The sequence below is a fragment of the Talpa occidentalis genome, unplaced genomic scaffold (genome assembly GCF_014898055.3).
Source record: "Talpa occidentalis isolate TD23 unplaced genomic scaffold, MPIMG_talOcc4v2.1 talOcc4.5, whole genome shotgun sequence".
Taxonomy (NCBI): domain Eukaryota; kingdom Metazoa; phylum Chordata; class Mammalia; order Eulipotyphla; family Talpidae; genus Talpa; species Talpa occidentalis.
Window position 1 is genome coordinate 135,861,810 of NW_023604861.1, and position 18,382 is coordinate 135,880,191.

An 18,382-nucleotide genomic window follows, 5' to 3' on the forward strand; every position below is an offset into this window, starting at 1 on the left:
TGAAGGTGCTTGACAGCAGGAACTATTCAGTCACCTCTTTATTTCCCGTGGTGCCTGGGACACTGCACACCCCCCAGAAACAACTCCTAAAAAGAGCACAGGGGAGACGCAGGGCCCCAGTGCAAGATCAGAGTCGGGGCTGTAAAGGAAGGAGCGAGGCCTGCGCCAAGGCAGGCAGAGGCCCCAGCTTTCTCTTTAGGTCCTCTGGGCATCCCCACCCGTGTCCCTGCTGCTTTCTGCTCCAGCAAGGTCAGCATGAACTGTGCCTTCCAGAACAGCATGCCCTGCAGGGCTGGTTCCTCCTGCAACAAAATGATCTGCTCCCCCTTCTGCCCCACCCTCCCCTGCGCCAGGGTTTCCCCTAAGGCGGCGTGTGTTTGTGTGTCCCCCACTTCCAGGGCTTTGCGCTTCAGGGAGCACCAGCCCTGTGACCAACTCTGCACTCTCCAGAAAAGCACACGTGGCCAGGGAGCGGTGGGGGTCTGCACACCCCCACCCTTCACCCCACCCCCACCCCAGGCCACCCCAGGCTTGAAGGGAGGCCTCCGCTGGAGGCCTTAGGATCTCAAGACCGACCTGAGAGAGCCGGGTCTGGGCTGAGCTACAAGTGGGCCACGTCTGGTCTGCTCTGAGCCTCCTCTGGGAGAAAGGGCAGTTTCCTCTTCCAGAATCACCACTTGCGTTTTGCAGTTAAACGCCCCAGTCACCAAAGCAGGACACAGGCGGAAACACTGCCTTCCACCGGGTAAGGCCAACAGGCTGCGTCCCCAACCTGAAGACGCTCGCAGGAGGCGCCTCGGGAAACAACCGGCTGCAAATGCGTGTGGCTGTGGCTGCGGGCCGGCAAGGCGGGGGAGGGGAGGGCTGCACCTCCCCCTTGGGGTGGCTGGAGTGAGGAGGAGGAGTCGGACTTGCCAGCTGAAAGGAGGAACAGGCATGCGGGGCAGGAGCTGCAGCAGGGACGGGGCGACACCCACTGTGTGATGGGGAGCACCGGCAGGCCTGAAGGCTGGCACTCACGGAGCCGGTGTGAGTGCGGGTGCCAGGGTGGCGAGTGGCCGCTAAGGACTGAGCCTGTTCCCGAGGATTAACCCTGGGGAGCCAGGGGAGGGCTGTGGGCAGGCCTGGAACTCAGACTGTATTGGAGGGGTACCACCCAGGCTCCCCAGGCCTGCAGAGGTGGGGCACTACAGGCGCAGCGGCCTGGGGAGGAGGAAGCTGGTGGGGTCACCCTCCCAGAGCTGAACCCGAGCAGCCTGAGCCCGACTTGGGCGCCGATGCTCTGCTGAGCCCGCCTGCCTGGAAGCCTCGCTCCGTCTGCACCCCCTAATCTTTGTCTTCTGTCTCCCCTCAAGCGGCTGTCGCTCGGTCAAAGCTGGAGTTCAAGTTCACACAAAAGGAACCTTTCCTCGGCTACTGCCAGGCCTCGCTCCCGCCCTTTCTGTCACTGGTCTCCACGCCGAACCCATCCAAGCACACCAGCAGTCCCCACTCCCTCCAAGCCGAGGCCTCCCACCCCCAGCATCCCTGCTGGCCTTGCAGGGCCTCCCGGTTTGGTGACTCACACTGCCTCAGCTGGCCCCAGTGACACAGCCCCCCAGAGTCCTACCAGGACACCCCCAACTCAGACCTGAAATGGCCGGCCCCCATTCCTTCCTCCCCGCCTCCTCGTAGCACAGCTGAAGCCCCGGCCAGCACACAAGTCTGGTGTTTCAAAAACCACCCCAAAAGCAAAGCCCTCTCAAGACGGTGCTTTCAAGCTCGTGCTGTCACTTCCCACTGCCCAGGGGCCTCCTCCGGACGGAGGGGCGCTCAGCCCGCATATATGATGTGGCCATAAAGGCATTCCCTGCGTTATGGTCTCCCATAAAGGTTTTGACAGCCACCCCCTGGCAGGAAACGCCACATTCTAATGTAGATTTCTCGGATTTTCCCGGAGGAACTCATAAACCTCACAGGTGTCATGACAGGAAGAGCAGCCCCAGCCGGCGGGGCTGGGGGCCTGGCTTCCGACTCAACTCATCGACTCATCAGCTGAGCCGGTCCTGGGGCCGCCACCCACCAGGCAGCCAGAAGTACCTTCAGAATAAACCCGGCAGAGAAGAAATGGCTGAGAAAGTCTCTCCAGAAACCTCCAGGCGGGGTCCAGGGCGGCGGGTCTCAGCCGAGCGCCACAGTCCTCCTCACTGCTTCCGTGTCCCCCCGACGCCAAGCAACGCACTCGCAAGGCTGTGGATGTCATTTCCAAAAATAAAAACAAGGAAGCATCATTTTTTAGGTGGACTTGGGGAGGCGGGGGGCTCCCCTGCCTCTTCCTAGAAGCTCGTGCTCTGCCATGACCCTGCCGGGCCCAGCCTTTATAAGACGCAAAACGCTGACCCCAACCTTCCCCAGCCCAGAGTCACAGGCCCCGCGCCTTACCAAGAGCGGATGTTCCAGCCGCCCGTAAACCAGCCAGTCAAGAGCGGGCTGAGCGCGGCACGTGGGCGCTCTGGCAGGGGCTCCCGCCCGCCGGGACTGCGCCTTTGATGGAGCAGGGAGCCCCGCCGCTCCCAGAACAGCGCCAGGTCAGCCTGACACCCTGGGCCCCCGCCCTGCGCAGGCAGCCAAGCACCCAGGAGGGGTCTGCCAGTTCCTGCAGCGGAACAAGCCGCAGGGGAAATCAGGTACAAGCCGCAGGGGAAGCCAGACCTCCCGAGTCGTGTTCCATCTGGCCCCGGCTCCCGCTGGGCTGGACACGACCGTCTCCTGGCGCTGGGGCGCGCGCTGGGTCAGCGTGCTCCCTCGCAGGTACAGGCCAGTCTGTCTCAGCAGCCGCGGCTAAGGCGGGACTGTCCACAACGCGAAGGTTTTGTGCCTGGAGAGGAACCAGTAGCGGCCCAGAGAACAAAGGGGCAGGGAAGGCACTGGCTTGGCCCTCTGAGGACCCCAGGTGCAGGTGCCCCAGAAACATGAGCCCCTCAAAACCAGCACCTCCCCTCCCAGAGGAGGAGCTGCACACCCAGGAGGGAAGCTCCCCTAGGGGCACAGATGCACCCTCTTAAGCTTCTTTTATTTAAATCGCTGCCATCACCAAGCAAATCAAGGCTCTCCAGCAACCCTCACAGCCCTGGTCACTTTCTCCCCCCGCGGCTGACTCTTACAAAGCCAGGAACCGTCCAGACCCTCACTGAAAAAGGCAAGCAAAGAAATAACAGGAGTCACCTTCCCTGGCCTCCATGCCTCTAATGGGTTTTGTCATCTCGCAACATCTTTTATTTGATGGCAAAGATGACTGGGTGTGACCCAGCGGCGGGGTGTCCATGTCCTTCCCCTTTTGACAAGACCCAAAGAGCTGATGGCTCACGAGGGTGTCCCTATCAGGGGCAATCCTCAGTTGTTCCTCCCCGGGGTCCACACCGCACGCCTGCTCCTTCCCCAGCAGAGCTCGGCTCCCTGGAAGGCCCCCAGGGCCCCAGCCTGCCCCACACCCTCCTGGCAAGCACACAGCGGCCCCTGCTGGCTCCGCCTCACCAAGGCTCTGGGGGTCTTGACTCAAAGGCCGGGGCCAAGGCCTCACAGACCAGGAGGCAAATGAGGTCTGAAACAGATGGACAGATGGACAGGAAAGGAGCTTGACCCCACAAGGGGCGCTGCCACCTTCTGAGCTGGCCACGCAGCATGCACTGTCAGTCACGGGGGAGGCAGGCACTGCAGAAATGCCCCACAAGAAAGGGATGGGGGCTGGGTGCAGTTTCCAGGGCCCATGGGCACCAAAGCGCATGCAGGAAGTTTCCCCCAAAATGCAGATATGCATAGACCACTCAGCGAAAAGAAGTTAGATTGTCATAGGAAAATGTACATGTATATAGAATGTAATATTCGACGTATCAACGAGAGATGGAGGGCAGAGACTAAGAAGACGGGCTGTGAGCCCAGGCTTGGGTTTGAGTCTTGACTTTACTGAACATTAAGCCTCGAGCAATTTCCTTAACCTTTATATTCAACTCAGTTTCCCCAGTTGAAAGAAAGGATAATAGGCCTCCCTGGTGGTGCAGGGGTTAAAGTCTCAGTGCTATCAAGCTATTATTGCCAGTCACCGAGGCATGAGTTCGATCCCCGACCAGGGAGGTGACCCACATGGCATAGCAGACCTGTCCTGTCTCCCTGCTGCTCCCCTCAGCAGTGTATTTCAGTCAGCCTGCCTGTTCTGCTCCCCACTCTGTCTCTGGTGAATCCTCTCACCCCTCCACATCTTTGGCCTGCACCCCAGTTCTTGTATGCATAAATAAATAAAAATAAATCTTTTAAAAAAAAAGAAACAGGGGATAATAACAGCAGTTTAGTTGTGTGGGTTCAATGCATTAATATGCATTGTGAATGTTACAGACACAACATTTACTGTACTGATACTAACAAGTATTATCATTACTAAGCTTTCAACCTGTGGGGAAATAAATAAAATGCCTCAAAGTGATTTCAAAATGTCTGCAGTGGTTACCTCTAAGTGAAAGAATTCAAGATTGTTTTTTCTGCTTCTTTCATCTTTTCTATAATTTGCTAACTTTTAATTGACACCAGTTGTTGTCATCGGGAGAAGAAAATTAGAAGGACTTGCCTTCATTGGGTCTGAAATATCTTTGAACTGACACTCCGTTCCCACCTGTCAAAATTGTCAAAATAGGCTTCTGAGGTGCTTAAAGAGGAGAGCTCACCCCAATGTCAGCTCTGATCGGGGCTCCTTCTGCACAGGAGAGAAGCACCTTCAGCATGAAGCCAGAATTCCCATCTGCCATTTGACGTTCAATGCCAAGGTCTCTGGCTGCCACAAACCCTTCCACATCGCACGTCACTGTCCAAGCCCCTCCCACATCCAACACGACAAGCACAGACCGAGTCACCCTTTCAGAGGCCAACATCAGCATCTGGGACCGATGTGTTCACTTCAGTTTTCTTTCTGATCACAAAGGCTAGAAGTGACTGGATGACTTTCAAAAGCAGTCACTGTCCAGCAAAGTGACCGTGACCACCACAGGCAACAAGGGCACAGGCTTGGCTCACAGAATGTTTCCCTGTGTTTCTCGGATCCTGTTAGATCTGTTGACTTGTGGGAACTGTGGGGCGGGTGCTGCCAGGCTGCAGGCTCGTTCCCAGAGGCTCCACGTCGATCTCAGCAACCTTCCTTGTGCCTGCTCTGGAAGTCCTTACCCCTCCCTCATGACATAAACTTCTATTCATCCTTCAAAACCTATTCAAACATCTCCAGCTGGGCGGCCTGGCCTCCCTAAACAGACTTTGTTTAGTTTAAGGAACTTCCAGAAGCTGGACTAGAGCTAGGTGGGTGGCAGATGCGGGTGAAGGCCACGGCAGTGAGGTGCAGACCCAGAGGACGCCCATGGACCCTACAGAAACCCGCAGGCTCTCCCCCTGGACTCTGGCGTGTTAGGTAGAGTGAGAAGCCACATCAAAACCAGGATTCTTGTTGAGACACTGTCTGCAGAGCACCTGGCCCCTGCACCTCCGACCCTGGGGGCAGCGAGGACGTGGCATGCACCCCAGATGCTCTGAGTCAAGCCGGGAGGACAAGGTCGCGACACAGCCGGGACCCGGCCACACAGGCCCTGGAACACCAGGACTCTGTCCTGGGCACCCTGACAGCAGCGCCTGCTGCCCGCAAGGCCCCAGAGGACACAGCGCTCCCAGGTGACTTTCTCCCTCGTGCCTAAGCACCCACGGAATCCAGCAGTCACCCCGAATCTGAAGGGGACAGAAGCATGAGGAAACCTCTAGGAGACAAGACACAAAGCAATCAGAGAAAAGCCAGCGACACAGACAGATCTTTTTAAAATAACTACTATCTGAGAGTTCGGGGAGCTCTGTGCCGGCTGCCCATTCACGCGGTGGGGTGAAGCTGTGCTCCCCTTTCTACCAGGTGTTTATCTCTTGTTTCAATGTGTCCTTTATGATGCCCCCCAATGTGCTGCCCCAGCCCCAGGCCAGGGCCCCGCCACTCTGGCTTTAGCGGGAGCGACACCTCCGTGCATTTGGGCTGCTCTAACACCACCAGGATGGGGGCGGCCGCAGCACACTCAGCCCTCGTGGTCTGGGGGCCGGGAGACCAGGGGCATTAACCCCATTCCCAAGGGCCGCACCCTCAGACCTCGTCGCCTCCCAACGCCCCCCACTTCCTAACAGTTCACCCTGGGAGTTAGATTTCAACTTAGGAATTGGGGTGGGGGTGGACATGAACCCCCCACTCTGTTGCAGGGGTCCCCAGCTATTTAGCTGTTCTGCTGGGTCACTCCCATACACAGGCAGGGCTGCCACCTTGATTTTAAACTGCAAATGCTCCCTGATCAACAGCTGTGCTGAGGAACAGGGCGACCATGGGCGGGTTCCCCTGCAGGAAACACTAAGGTGGAGGCAGGAAAAGCGGGCCGCTTGGGAGGTGGGAGTGTGGACCAAGTTGCACACACACGCCATCCACATCTGACGCTAGAACCTTCCACGTGCCTCTGCTTCCGCCTCTCTCCTCGGCTCCACCACAGCTCCCCGGTGGGTGTCCCCAGGACCCAGCTCCCGAGCCGGGCTTCGCTGGTTCACCTCGCCCTGGAGAAGAAGTTCCACGTCTCGCAGTGGTGTGTGTTCCCTTCCACGCTGCGGGGAGAAGCTGTGCTCCCCTTTCTACCAGGTGTTTATCTCTTGTTTCAATGTGTCCTTTACGACGCCCCCCAATGTGCTGCCCAGCCCCATTTTCCCACCAACACTGGTGCAGGCTGCAGAGGCAGTGGTCTCGAGGCACACGCCCGTCTCCTGAGGGCAGAGCTGACCAGGGCCGGGTGGCCTCACCTCCTGGCAACTGCAGGCCAGTCTGAGCGCACCAGGGCTGGGGACCCCAGCTTGGCTTGTGCCCTCGGTGAGGGAGTCAGACTATCTTCCTGGGACAGGGCCCCCTGTTAAGCTCTGTTAATAGTAAAGAAATCTGTGGCTCATCCCCCCACTTTGGCAAATGCAAAATAAAACTGAAGCATAAGCCACAACACCTCTGGCTTTTATTTACAGAACAGCAGAGAGCGGTGGGTCTTGGCAGCACCGTGTGACCTCGGGCGGGCTCCCCAAGGGGCTCCCTGACCTGGCTGGCTCCTCTTCGCCACCCTCGGGGAGATAACAAGGCTGACGTCAGAGGGATTTTGTGAGGATGCAATGAGATAACTTAGCCAAGTATTTAGTGCCGGGGCTCACACTTCACCTGTATTTTTTGCCCTGTGTTTGTTTTTTTTTTTTTTAAGATTTATTTTATTTATACATACAAGAACTGGGGTACAGGCCAGAGGTGTGGGGGGTGAAAGGATTCACCAGAGACAGAGTGGGGAGGAGCAGAACAGGCGGATGGACTTAAATCCACTGCTGAGGGGAGCAGCAGGGAGACGGGAGAGCTCTGCTCCGCCATGTGGGTCAGCTCCCTGGCCAGGGATCGAACTCACGCTGCAGAGGGTGCCGATAGCTTCATAGTGCTGAGATTTAACCCGTGCAGGGCACAATGAGAGGGTCTCTAAATGAGTGTGAGTGCAAAGCCGCAGAGCTGGCGAGGCACTGATCCGTCTTTCTCTGCTGCGGTAATTAGAAGGACTCCAAGCAGCCCGAGGTCAGAGCGACCCAGAGACTCTAAGTACAGACGGTAAGTAAGAACAGTATAGTTCCCTCCACTATTCAAGTGTGTGGTGAACTTTAACACAAGAACCAAAGGCTTAGGAATAGATAACGATGTGTGGTTTCCGCAAGGACTAAATCTCAGCTCTGCCCAGAAGCCTCAGGCACAGGAGCCATTCCTGCTTGGTCTTGCATGTACCGGCTCCTGCTTGGTCTTGTATGTTACCAGACACAAGTGTGATTTCGTGGGCTCCCCCAGGCCAGGGCTGCCTCTCGCCCGTGTGTCTCCCCAGGACCTAGCACCAAATAAACCGCGAGCGTGTTTACGATGAAGTGCTCCTGTAGTTCAATTTCAAACAGCAAGAGAATTAACAACTCCAAACGTCGGCTCTCTGGAGCTCTCCAGGAATAAAGGAACACGTGCCTCCTGAGTCTTGCTAGCGCTGACTCATCAGCAAAGCGAGCTCTACATATTGAATCAGACCTCCTTGAGCGACAAAAAGCATGACATAGTACTAGAAGCAGGAAAGACCAAGGCTGGGAGCTGTATCACTGTCATCTATCACTTAACATTACCCGAATTGGGATTTTTTTTTTTCCCAATGCAGAGGGAAAGGCTGGAAGGAGACACACGACGTTCATCCATTTCCCCAAACATCACCACGGATGTTTGGATGTTTGGGGAAATGGAATACGGTCAAATTTGTTCTTCTGAATTTTCTCTTTTTAAATATTTTTTTTTTTAACAAACCGTCACCTGAATGTATACAAGCAACTGTGGCACAGGCGGAGGGTAGGGGTTCATAATCGTCAAATTCCATCGTTTGAGCTCGTTCCAGGGCAGTAGATCGGGCGTCCAGGAAGGGGCCTGTGGTCACCAGCAGGCACCTGCTTCACCCTCAGGACAATCAGCCGCCCCAGCAGACGGTGTGGCCCCAAGTCTCCTTAGCAGCTCCCGCTCAGGCTTGAAGGGGGGCAGTGGTTTCTGGGGACAACAGTCCCAGCAGCAGGAACCTGCTGGGGTTGAAAGGGAAGCAAACATCCCCACAGCCACTCTCCAGGTCAAGGCCAGAGTCAGGTCCAGAAGCCGCAGGAATTGCCGCCTGCCCCCTGAACTCCAGGCCCCTCTTCTGGCAAATGATGGACATTTGTCAAATTTTACTTTTTTCTTTGCTACTATCAGTACTGAAACTCAAAGAAAGCCCAGATAACTTTCTTCAATTGGAAGTAATTAGATCAGGTGAAGAATTAGCCCTTGGCAATTTTTCTCAACTGACTTGAGCAACTGTCAACATTATCAAAATGTGATTTCTGGGCCTCCCCGGTGGCGCAGCGGTTGAGCGCTGGGTTGCGAAGCTGCCCGCGGCCTCTGCGGCGCCGGTTCGATCCCCGGCTGCTCCCCGGCCACCGGAGGAGGGTCCCACATGGCGCGCAGACCTCTCCTGCCGCCCGCTGCTCCCCTCAGCAGTGTCCTTCGGTCCTTCTGCCTGCTCTGCTCCCCGCTCTGGCTCTGGTGAATTCTCTCACCCTCCCGCGCTTCTGACTGTACCCAGTGCATGTATAAACAAAACAAACAAAACCAGCAAACAAATAAATAAAGCATGCCTCTATAAAAAAAAAAAAAAAAATGTGATTTCTGTCACTGGCAGCACAGAATTGCATGGCAGTGTAGTCACGACCTACCAGAGATGATCAGAACTGTTTTTCCTCCTAGTTTGTATGTTTTTTCCACAGTGACTGAAACTTCCCAGGATTCAGAGGATCTTTCTCATTTGGGAAGACACACTTTATAAATATTGAAAATAATGAAATTGCCAAATCTGTTTGAATCTGTGAAGAAGGGAGAGGCCCCTCCCCCCAGTAGGGGGAAAAAAGGCCAAGCAGACGGCATGGTAGGGAGGGCCGGAAACTGTAAGGTGACTGTGAAAATTCAGAAGGAGGAAAAATTTGGCCACATTCCATTTCCCCAAATGTCCACTGCTGTGAAAATGTGTTTCCTTCCAGCCGTTCCCTACTCATCACCCACACCCACACCCACACCCACACCCACACCCACACACACTCTCTTCTATTACATGTTAAGTGGCTTTGGGAGCCCACAGCCTTGAGGACCCGATGGAGGGGCTTGTACCCACAGCTTCTCTGACCCCAGAGGGTCCTGGGATGAACACCCACCCACATCAAGCTCCCTATCCTTGAGGGGACCTCAGGGTTCACTTCCTCCCCCAGGAGCCCCACACTGCCCCAACCCTCTCTCTGTACCCCTTTCTCTTTGTGAATGTGCTTAATCAAGTTTGAGGAGATGCAAAGGAATATTTGCAAAATATTTATGTCACAAAGAGTCAAGATCCAAAGACCCGCCATCTGAGAGCGGGAAGAGCAGCCGTGTGCTTCCGCGCTGCTTTCTCACAACACGGATGAGAAAAGCTCCATCCCGGCAGAGGACTGTGCAGGAACCACGGATCCAGGACCCGCTGTCATGCATCGTTCACTTGAAGTTACTGTTTCATGTACCTGCGGGTCACTTTAATTGAGGACGCGCCGTCCCCAGCGCCCGTCTGCAACATCCTGTCCTCCCGCCCCCTGTACCCGCTTGATGGTCAGCGCCCCCTTGCTTTATCATTTTAGCACTACTTTAACTGCAACTTAAAATATGGCAGCTTGACCCCAGCCCCACCCTCCCCATTTGACAGAGAGCAGCTTGGGGGTGAGCCAGTCCCCGGGGTCTGGTTAAAATGCAGATTGTTCATTTCTGACAAACTCATTGAATTTTAAATTAAGTTTCAACCTAAGCTCTAGGACCCATTTCACATCTTTAAAACCGTGGATGGACGAACATGATCTTCTAAACTTGCTCTTCCTTCCAGTACGACGCGGCCCAATCTGAGTGGGCGTCTCCACTCTACAGTCCATGGCTGTTGAGCTACTTCTTTTTTTTTTTTAAAGATTTATTTATTTATGCATATAAGAACTGGGGTGCAGGCCAGAGATGCAGGGGCGGAGAGGATTCACCAGAGACAGAGTGGGGAGCAGAACAGGCAGATCGAGTGAAATCCACTGCTGAGGGGAGCAGTGGGCAAGGCAGGAGAGGTCTGCTGTGCCCTGTGGGTAGCTCCCTGGCCGGGGAATTGAACTTGTGCTGCAGAGGCTGCGCACAGCTTCACAGGTTGCGTCTTAACTCCTTGAGCCACCAGGGAGGCCCCTATTGAGAAACTTCTAAGTGTGTTTCTTTGTGTGTTGTGACAAATCACGCCAGAAAAAACATCATCTTGCATGGCCCCTCATACCCACAGCCCGGGGGCGGCCACACAACTCGGGGGGCACTGATCCACAGCAGGTTGTACAAATAGCGCCCCCAAGAGCAGGTGGGCAGCACCACTCCAGGTGAGGGAGCACGACCGGGTCCAGGTTAAAGGTTTGTAAACTGCGGCCAGTCCCATGAGTGTGCGATGGCACCACACCGTGGTATTGATTTGCATTCCCCTCCCCCAGTGAGAGTGAGCATCTTTTCCCAAATCCATCAGCTATCTGCTTCTCTCTTTTCCCTTTTTAAATTCCTAAACTATGCCTTCAATTCATCTTACCATAGCAGAGAGAACCTTCTGTGGCTACCACTATCTTACCATCACCTTACAGTTCTAAGCCCCGTTCGACCACACAGTCTGGTCTCTCTTTTTACTGTTTCAAGCTTTTTCCCCTGCTGGGGTGAGGGACCGCTCCCTTCTTCACAGGTTCAAACAGATTGGGCAACTACATGGCTTTCAATATTTATCATCTTTCCATGATTTTCAGATGAGAAAGATCCTCTGAATCCTGGGAATTTTCACTCACTGTATGAAAAAAAAAAACATCAACGAGGAGAAAAATAGAAACAGAGTTCTGATTATCTCTGGTAGATAATAAGCACACTGCCATACAATTCTGTGCTGCCAGGGACGGAAGTCACATGTTAATAATGTGGACAGTTGCCCAAGTTAGTTGAGAAAATTTATTCACCTGATCTAATTACTTCCAATCAAATAAAGTTATCTGGTTCTTGGGCCTCCCTGGTGGTGCCAGGGGTTAAGACGCAACCTATGAAGCTGTCCACAGCCTCTGCAGCATGAGTTTGCTCCCCGGCCAGGGAGATACCCACATGGCGCTGCAGACCTGTCCTGTCTCCCCACTGCTCCCCTCAGCAGTGTGTTTCAGTCAGTCTGCCTGTTCTGCTCCCCAATCTGTCTCTGGTGAACCCTCTCACCCCCCATACCTCTTGCCTATACCCCAGTTCTTGTATGCATAAATAAATCTTTAAAAAGAAAAGTTACCTGGTCCTTTTTTTTTTTTTTTTTGAGATTAAATACTGATAGCTAGCAAAGGAAAAAGTAAAATATGACAAATGTCCATCGTTTCACAAGAGTATTTTATCAGGGACTCCCCCTGGGAAGTGGAGACTCGCTACCACCTTATGCTCTGCACAGAGTGTGGCTGGACAAGGGCCACGGAAAACAGCCCACAACAATAGATTTTACAGCTGAAAAGGGGATTCAAAAGCAAAAGTTGGTCTAACCCTGTGCCTTACCGTAAGAAACTGCCAGAATTGTTTTATTTATTTTTTTTTAAAGGTAATTTTTTTTTTTTGAAGAGGCATGTATTTTTATTTATTTATTTATTTGTTTGTTTGTACATGCACTGGGTACAGTCAGAAACGCAGGAGGGTGAGAGAATTCACCAGAGCCAGAGCAGGGAGCAGAGCGGGCAGAAGGACCGAAGTACACTGCTGAGGGGAGCAGCGGGCGGCAGGAGAGGTCTGCGCGCCATGTGGGACCCTCCTCCGGTGGCCGGGGAGCAGCCGGGGATCGAACCGGCGCCGCAGAGGCCGCGGGCAGCTTCGCAACCCAGCGCTCAACCGCTGAGCCACCGGGGAGGCCCATGCCAGAATTGTTTTAAATACAAGGAATCAAATATCTAATCCAAGAAAATAATTCTGCTACTTTTACCTACGCTGTTTGCACTTTATAAATTCTTGCCGTTGATGAATAGATTTGAAAGAGATCTTTGCTGCTAGTTTTTTTTTATGTCAATGTGGACTTGGAGTAGATGTGGAGAGCAAGGTCCGTAAAATGTCATCATCCTTCTGTTTGACCGGAGCAGGGGCCCCTGGACCCTGGGGTCTGCTCCGGAGACACAGCAGCAGACACGTGGATTCAAGCCCCTTGCCTGGTGTGGCCAGCGGGGAACAGGCGAGTCCGACCTAATCTGTCATTGTTTCCCTAAGTTTCATATTTGATGGAATTGATTTTATAGACTGAGAAAGACTGATTCTGAGACTGGTGGGTTTATTCTACTCAATAGCTGCTGGAGTGTGGACACAGAAAGCTCAAGGAAAACGAAATGAAGGGATCTGAGACTGTCTGTAGGTCCTGAAGCGGTCTGGGATTCTAGCAGCAGGAGGATCAGTGTGGCAGACTCTGTTGAACTGTTCCTAGAACTAGGATTAAGGGGCACACACCCCCCCACCCCCCAGCCATCCTGCCTTTCACGTCTCAGGGTCCATCACACCAACAGTTCATGCTTCAATGTCTGTCTTCCCATAAGACTTTGAACTCCAGGGCCTCCTGGTGGCGCAGGGGTTAAAGTCTCAGTGCTGTCAAGCTATCGCCAGCCACTGCAGCATGAGTTCAATCCCCAGGCAAGGAGCTACCCACATGGTGCAGCAGACCTGTCCTGCCTCGCCCGCTGCTCCCCTCAGCAGTGCATTTCAGTAGATCTGCCTGTTCTGCTCCCCACTCTGTCTCTGGTGAGTCCTCTCACCCCTGACAACTTTGGCCTGCACCCCAGCTCTTGTATGCATAAATAAAAATGAATCTTTGGGGGAAAAAAAGACTTTGAACTCCAGAGGGCCACAACCACATCTGTTTTGTGATCTCAGGCACACCAGAGCCCAGCCCTGCCTGGTTCTCTGCACTGGCCCTTCCTGAAGGAATGAGTGAGCACTATTTGGAGAGGTCCTGCTATTTGGAGAGGCTGGTCAGCAGGGAAGCACAGGAGACAGGCTGTCCATCCAACCCACCAGTGCCCGAGTTTACTCCTGGGTCGAGTCTCACCCTGAGACCCTCAGCCCCTGAGCCGGGCCCCTGGCGGAGCCCTCTGCCAGGGGTTGGCAGTAATATTACAACCTTGGCTTTTTTCCCTAAGCCAGCGTGGAAATCAGCCATATGAAACTACCTTTGGCATCTGCCAACAAATTAAGTCCGTGGTGTCACAATGCCATTTCTACAGGGTGTGGGTATGCGCGTGGGCGGAGGGGGCACGCGCAAAACAGGGAGGCTTCGCTCCCACATCAGGAAGTTAACACATGTCACTAAATTCCCGAGTCAAGAAGCAGCAAAATATGTATTTAGAAATGTCATGGGGCTGGCAGAGAATCAGAAATGTCATGGGGGCTGCAGAGAATCAGACTGCAGTCAGACCTAGCCCAGACCATCTCACAACCTCCCCTGACGAGAGAACTAGGGCCCCAGGCACTGCGCGGCCAAGGCGGCACAGCTAGTCGGGAGCCCGGGCTGTGCGACGCGGATACTGGAATCCAAAGCCCGTGCCCTTTCCACCGCTTTAGGCCCGTATGCTCCTTCGAAGGGGCGCATGACGTAAAGGAAGAAAGCTTGAGGCCGGGGGCTCACCAAATGCCACATGATGGACAGAAATAGAGAAAAGATGACAAAGATGAATAAAAAAGAGTGAAAGACCATGTTGAAGACGATTCCGAGAACTGAAATTATATTCGTACCTAATCCACGTGAACTGAAGTCACCAGCGGATTTTTTATTTTTTTGGCTACAGCAGCTGGCATTCAGACAAAAGGCCAAGCCCCACCAAGCATCTGGTGCCCCCGTGCAAAGCTGGGGAACACCTCGGAAGCAGCACCTGCCACTCGGGGACAGTTTACTGGGTCCCAGGACGAAAAACTCAGAAGGGCATTTGCCCCTCCATCACCCCCAGACAGTGTGACACTTTGCAACCAAGGACGGGTCAGGAACACCTCGGAGCACAGAGGGGGCAGGGTGCGAGTGGGGCCGGGGGCAGACACGCCGCAGGATGGGGTCTGGGGTGAGAAGACCCAGGTGGGTGTTTCAAGCCCAGTCTGTGCGGTGGTTCCTCGGGCCGGGCCTCCCGGGACCGCTCCTGCAGGGCTGTCTGTCCCCGGATGGGGTCTCTGGGCCGGGGCAGGCATGGCCATTCCCCCGCAGGTGCTTCCCCTCCCCACTGGAGGCAGAATTTCTGTGAGAACACACCCCTAAGGAAAGAGACCGAACCTACAGAGACTGTCACTCTGGAAGAACAGGGACCAGGAAGAGGAAGAGACATTGTCAGACACATGTAGCCAGGTAGAGTCAGGTAGCCAGGTAGAGTCAGGTAACCAGGTAGAGTCAGGCCTGTGTGAGTTCTGGGAAGCACCTCATCTATTAATTAAATTTGGGGCCTTCCTGGTGACCTGGGGGTTAAGGCTCAGAGCCTTCACTGCTGCAGCCTGAGTTCAATTCCCCGGCCAGGGAGCGACCCACCTGTCACAGCAGACTCTCCTGTCTCCCTGCTGCTGCCCTCAGCAGTGTATCTCAGTCAGTCTGCCTGTTTTGCTCCCTGCTCTGTCTCTGGTGACTCCTCCCACCCCCACACCTCTGGTCTACACCCCAGTTCTTCTACACAAAAATAAAAATTACCAAAAAAAAATTATTAAATGTGGCTACTTGTTACAGAAGCTCACCACGGGGGCTCAGCAGGAGGGGCTCACTCCTCCCGGGAAGAAGCCCGTGGGGAGGCAGCCCAGAGCCAGGGTGGCATCCAGACCACGACCGCCAAGACCAAACTCTGCCCCAGAAGATGGAGATGCAGCACACGCACATGCCAGCCTGGCCAGGGGACAGTTCACCGGGGACAAAGTGGCCTCATGCCAGGCGTCCCGCCCAGAGACATCCACTTATAGAACACTGGCCAGAACGTGTTCTGATGCCACCTTCGCTCCAAAGGAGTCTGGAAAGTGGAGCTTTAGTCGGGCAATTTGCTCTAATGAAGAAAATCAGGAATAAATAAAATAAGGGAGGGGAGTGATGCAGCTGTGAGCGTCTGCTCAGCTGGAGACGAGATGAGTGATGTGTTCTGGAAGGCACGGTACGAAAAGTCACGAGAAGACCAAAACAGAGCAAGGCCAAATCTGTCCCAGACAACAAGGTCGTGCTGACCTGGGGGAAGAGGATGTGCAGACAGACTTGGTAAAGCTCATGCAAAAATATCAGTGTTATTTTACAATCCTGCCGAGGTGGCTATTTGGGAATTTGCTACCTACCTGGTAAGGGATGCACGTGAGCTGCCCAGGAGGGTGCTTCTGCTGGCCCTTTCTACGAAGGGCAAAGCCAGGAGAGGGGGCGTGAGGGCCAGAGACACACAGGGTATCTCACCCAAGAAGACACAAGTCCAAAGACTAAGAGCTGGGATCTGAAGGCCAATCTGTCACGCTCCTAACCCACGGCCTCTCCCACCTCCCTCTTGTCCAGTTCAATCTCCTGGACACCAGACACAGGCAAGACTCTGCCTCTGTTTTGGGGCGACCCAGGCCTCTGGCTACTAGGCCGGACCCACAACAGACCACACGGAGTCCTGCAGAGCCAGCTGACTGGCCCCTGGCCCGGCTTCATTGACTGGCCCCTGGCCCGGCTTCATTCTCAAAGGTCAGAACCATCCCCTACCTGCTTCCCGCCAGCCTCCTAGACGACTCCTGTGGAAGTGCCCAAGCTCTGAGCCACGGGGCCTGCCTCTCGCCCTCCCTGGCCTGGAGCAGCCGCCCTCAGCTGAGACCCTGCAACAGGCTCTCTCGTTTTGTGGGAAGGCCTCAGGCCTGAACGTAATGTCCAAAAGGGCTTCATAACCAACATCCCCAGGCGAGAGGACAGACGGGAAAAGAGCGAATTTCATATTTGGGCTTCTACTGATTATGATACAAATTTCCACAGGTAAATCGATGTTCACAGGCCTGGGGTGGGGAGACAGGGGTGTGGGACTACAGGGGTGAGGGGGGAGGGGGCAGGGGTGTGAGAGGGCAGTTCCCAGACAGAGTTGCGACCCCTTGGCTGAGTGAAGAGTTGCTGGGCTGAGCCTGCTTGAACCTAGGAAGCGACTTGCCCGAGTGCGCACGGACAATCTCCACTCTGCGCTCGGAACCAAGCCAGGCGGGAAAGACATGGCAACTGCAGAGAGACGGGACGCGAGCGACAGGGCATGCACCGCGCAGCCCAGCGGGCCAGGAAGCAGGAAGCCTTGCCATGCAGGAGCGCAGGGGACGCGCCCCAGGGGTTAAGTGGACAGCAAGCAGGAAGGTGACGCGACCACTCCTGGGTCCTGGTCTTTCTGCTCTGGGTTTGCACGGAGACCAGGGATTCTGTCCAGGTCCCTGGACCTGTCTCCAAGGGGACGTCCCTGGGAGTGCAAGGACGGCGAGAGCTCTGGGGGCCCTCCAGAGAGGCCGGACGTCCGTGCCCGTGTCCGAGGAAAGACCCACCCTGCGGAGCGTACACCTGTGTGGCAGCAGAACCAACACCTGTGGGGGAGCACCGACGTGGTGTCCCCAGACCCATCAGCAATCCATCTCCAAAAATGGGGGCACCCAGGGAAACTTCTATGTAAGATACAAAGTAGCAAACAGGAAAAAGTCCATGTTATGTGCCTTTTATCAGATCTTCAAATGCCTCTGCCAGGAGACTGACGTGCACATTCAGGTCAATTCTGGATGGGAGTGCGTTCCAGGGTGACCCTCCCGCTGACGCTTGGCCACCGCTGGTGTTTCTAGCTCTCAGCATCTGAAGCGAAATGTGATTGGGTCATGGGACGTGGGAGGAGCTGAAGCAACACGTCTGAGTTTACACCAAGGGAGCTTTTCAGATCAAGGACGCTTGCCAAGACCGAAGTCTGGCAGAACGCACACTTTCAGCCTCTAGAATTCTGGGGACTCATGTCTTCCCAATTTTCCTTCTATGATCCATTCTCTTCTAAGACGAGTCCAGCATGAATTTACCCCTCACTGGGTAAGGAGTGAGTGTCCACTATGCGCCCGGCACTAGGCGTACTGCCCTGGAGACCGCGCGGATTAGGAATAAAGGCACTAGAGCCAAACCGCCTGCATCTGGAATCATCCCCACGGCTAACCGCGTGGCCCTGAGAAAGTGACTCCATCTCTCCACGCTTCAGTGTCACTATCTGTACAACGATAACGGGGCTTCCTCGTGGGAGGCAGGATACCAGCCCCCAATGCCCACATCTAAGCCCGGCATCTGCAAGCACTACCCTAAATGGTAAAAGACTTGGCGGATGGGATTAGGGTGGCCGACCTCTAGAAGGGGCAGCTCTCCCGATGGTCCCGCAGCTCAGTCTAATCACTTGAGTCTCTGAAGGAGATGGCGTCCCCCCTGTCGGCACAGTGACAAGACCAGAGTGGAAGGGGGCGGAGAACAGGAGGAAAGAGCTTTCAAGGCGAGAGGCACCCAGACGGTCCAAATGCACCCTTTAAAACGAGCCCGACTTCCTCCCACGCTGAACGTGCTCATCTTCAACTCACACGCTCCCACCCATCATGATGCACCTTTGGGCCCCTCATGACCGCGGCGCTGCACTCCTACCTGGAAAGAGGCCCCTGTGTTCTCAGCAGGCCGCCTGCCCCTGATGGCAGGTGAGAGAGCTATGCCAGCGCCACAGTTCCCCTTCTCGTTGGCTCTGGAAGAGTCGT

At 54.7% G+C, this 18,382-nt stretch overlaps 1 protein-coding gene across 14 annotated transcripts in view; it reads right to left on the minus strand.

Annotated features, from left to right (window-relative positions):
* GREB1 (growth regulating estrogen receptor binding 1) overlaps positions 1 to 18,382 on the minus strand; it is a 92,674-nt gene that overhangs the window by 58,546 nt on the left and 15,746 nt on the right. For 5 of the 14 annotated variants that reach the window (XM_054701376.1, XM_037528519.2, XM_037528515.2 and 2 more), the window contains exon 1: positions 2,080 to 2,399. The exons of 3 other annotated variants lie outside the window; for them this stretch is intronic. The gene's annotated coding sequence lies outside the window, so the exon portion shown is untranslated. Of the gene's footprint in view, positions 1 to 576; positions 1,068 to 2,079; positions 2,400 to 2,421; positions 2,522 to 18,382 lie in introns of those variants that run through there. 6 more of the 14 variants (XM_054701374.1, XM_054701373.1, XM_054701372.1 and 3 more) reach the window with 3 other exon arrangements.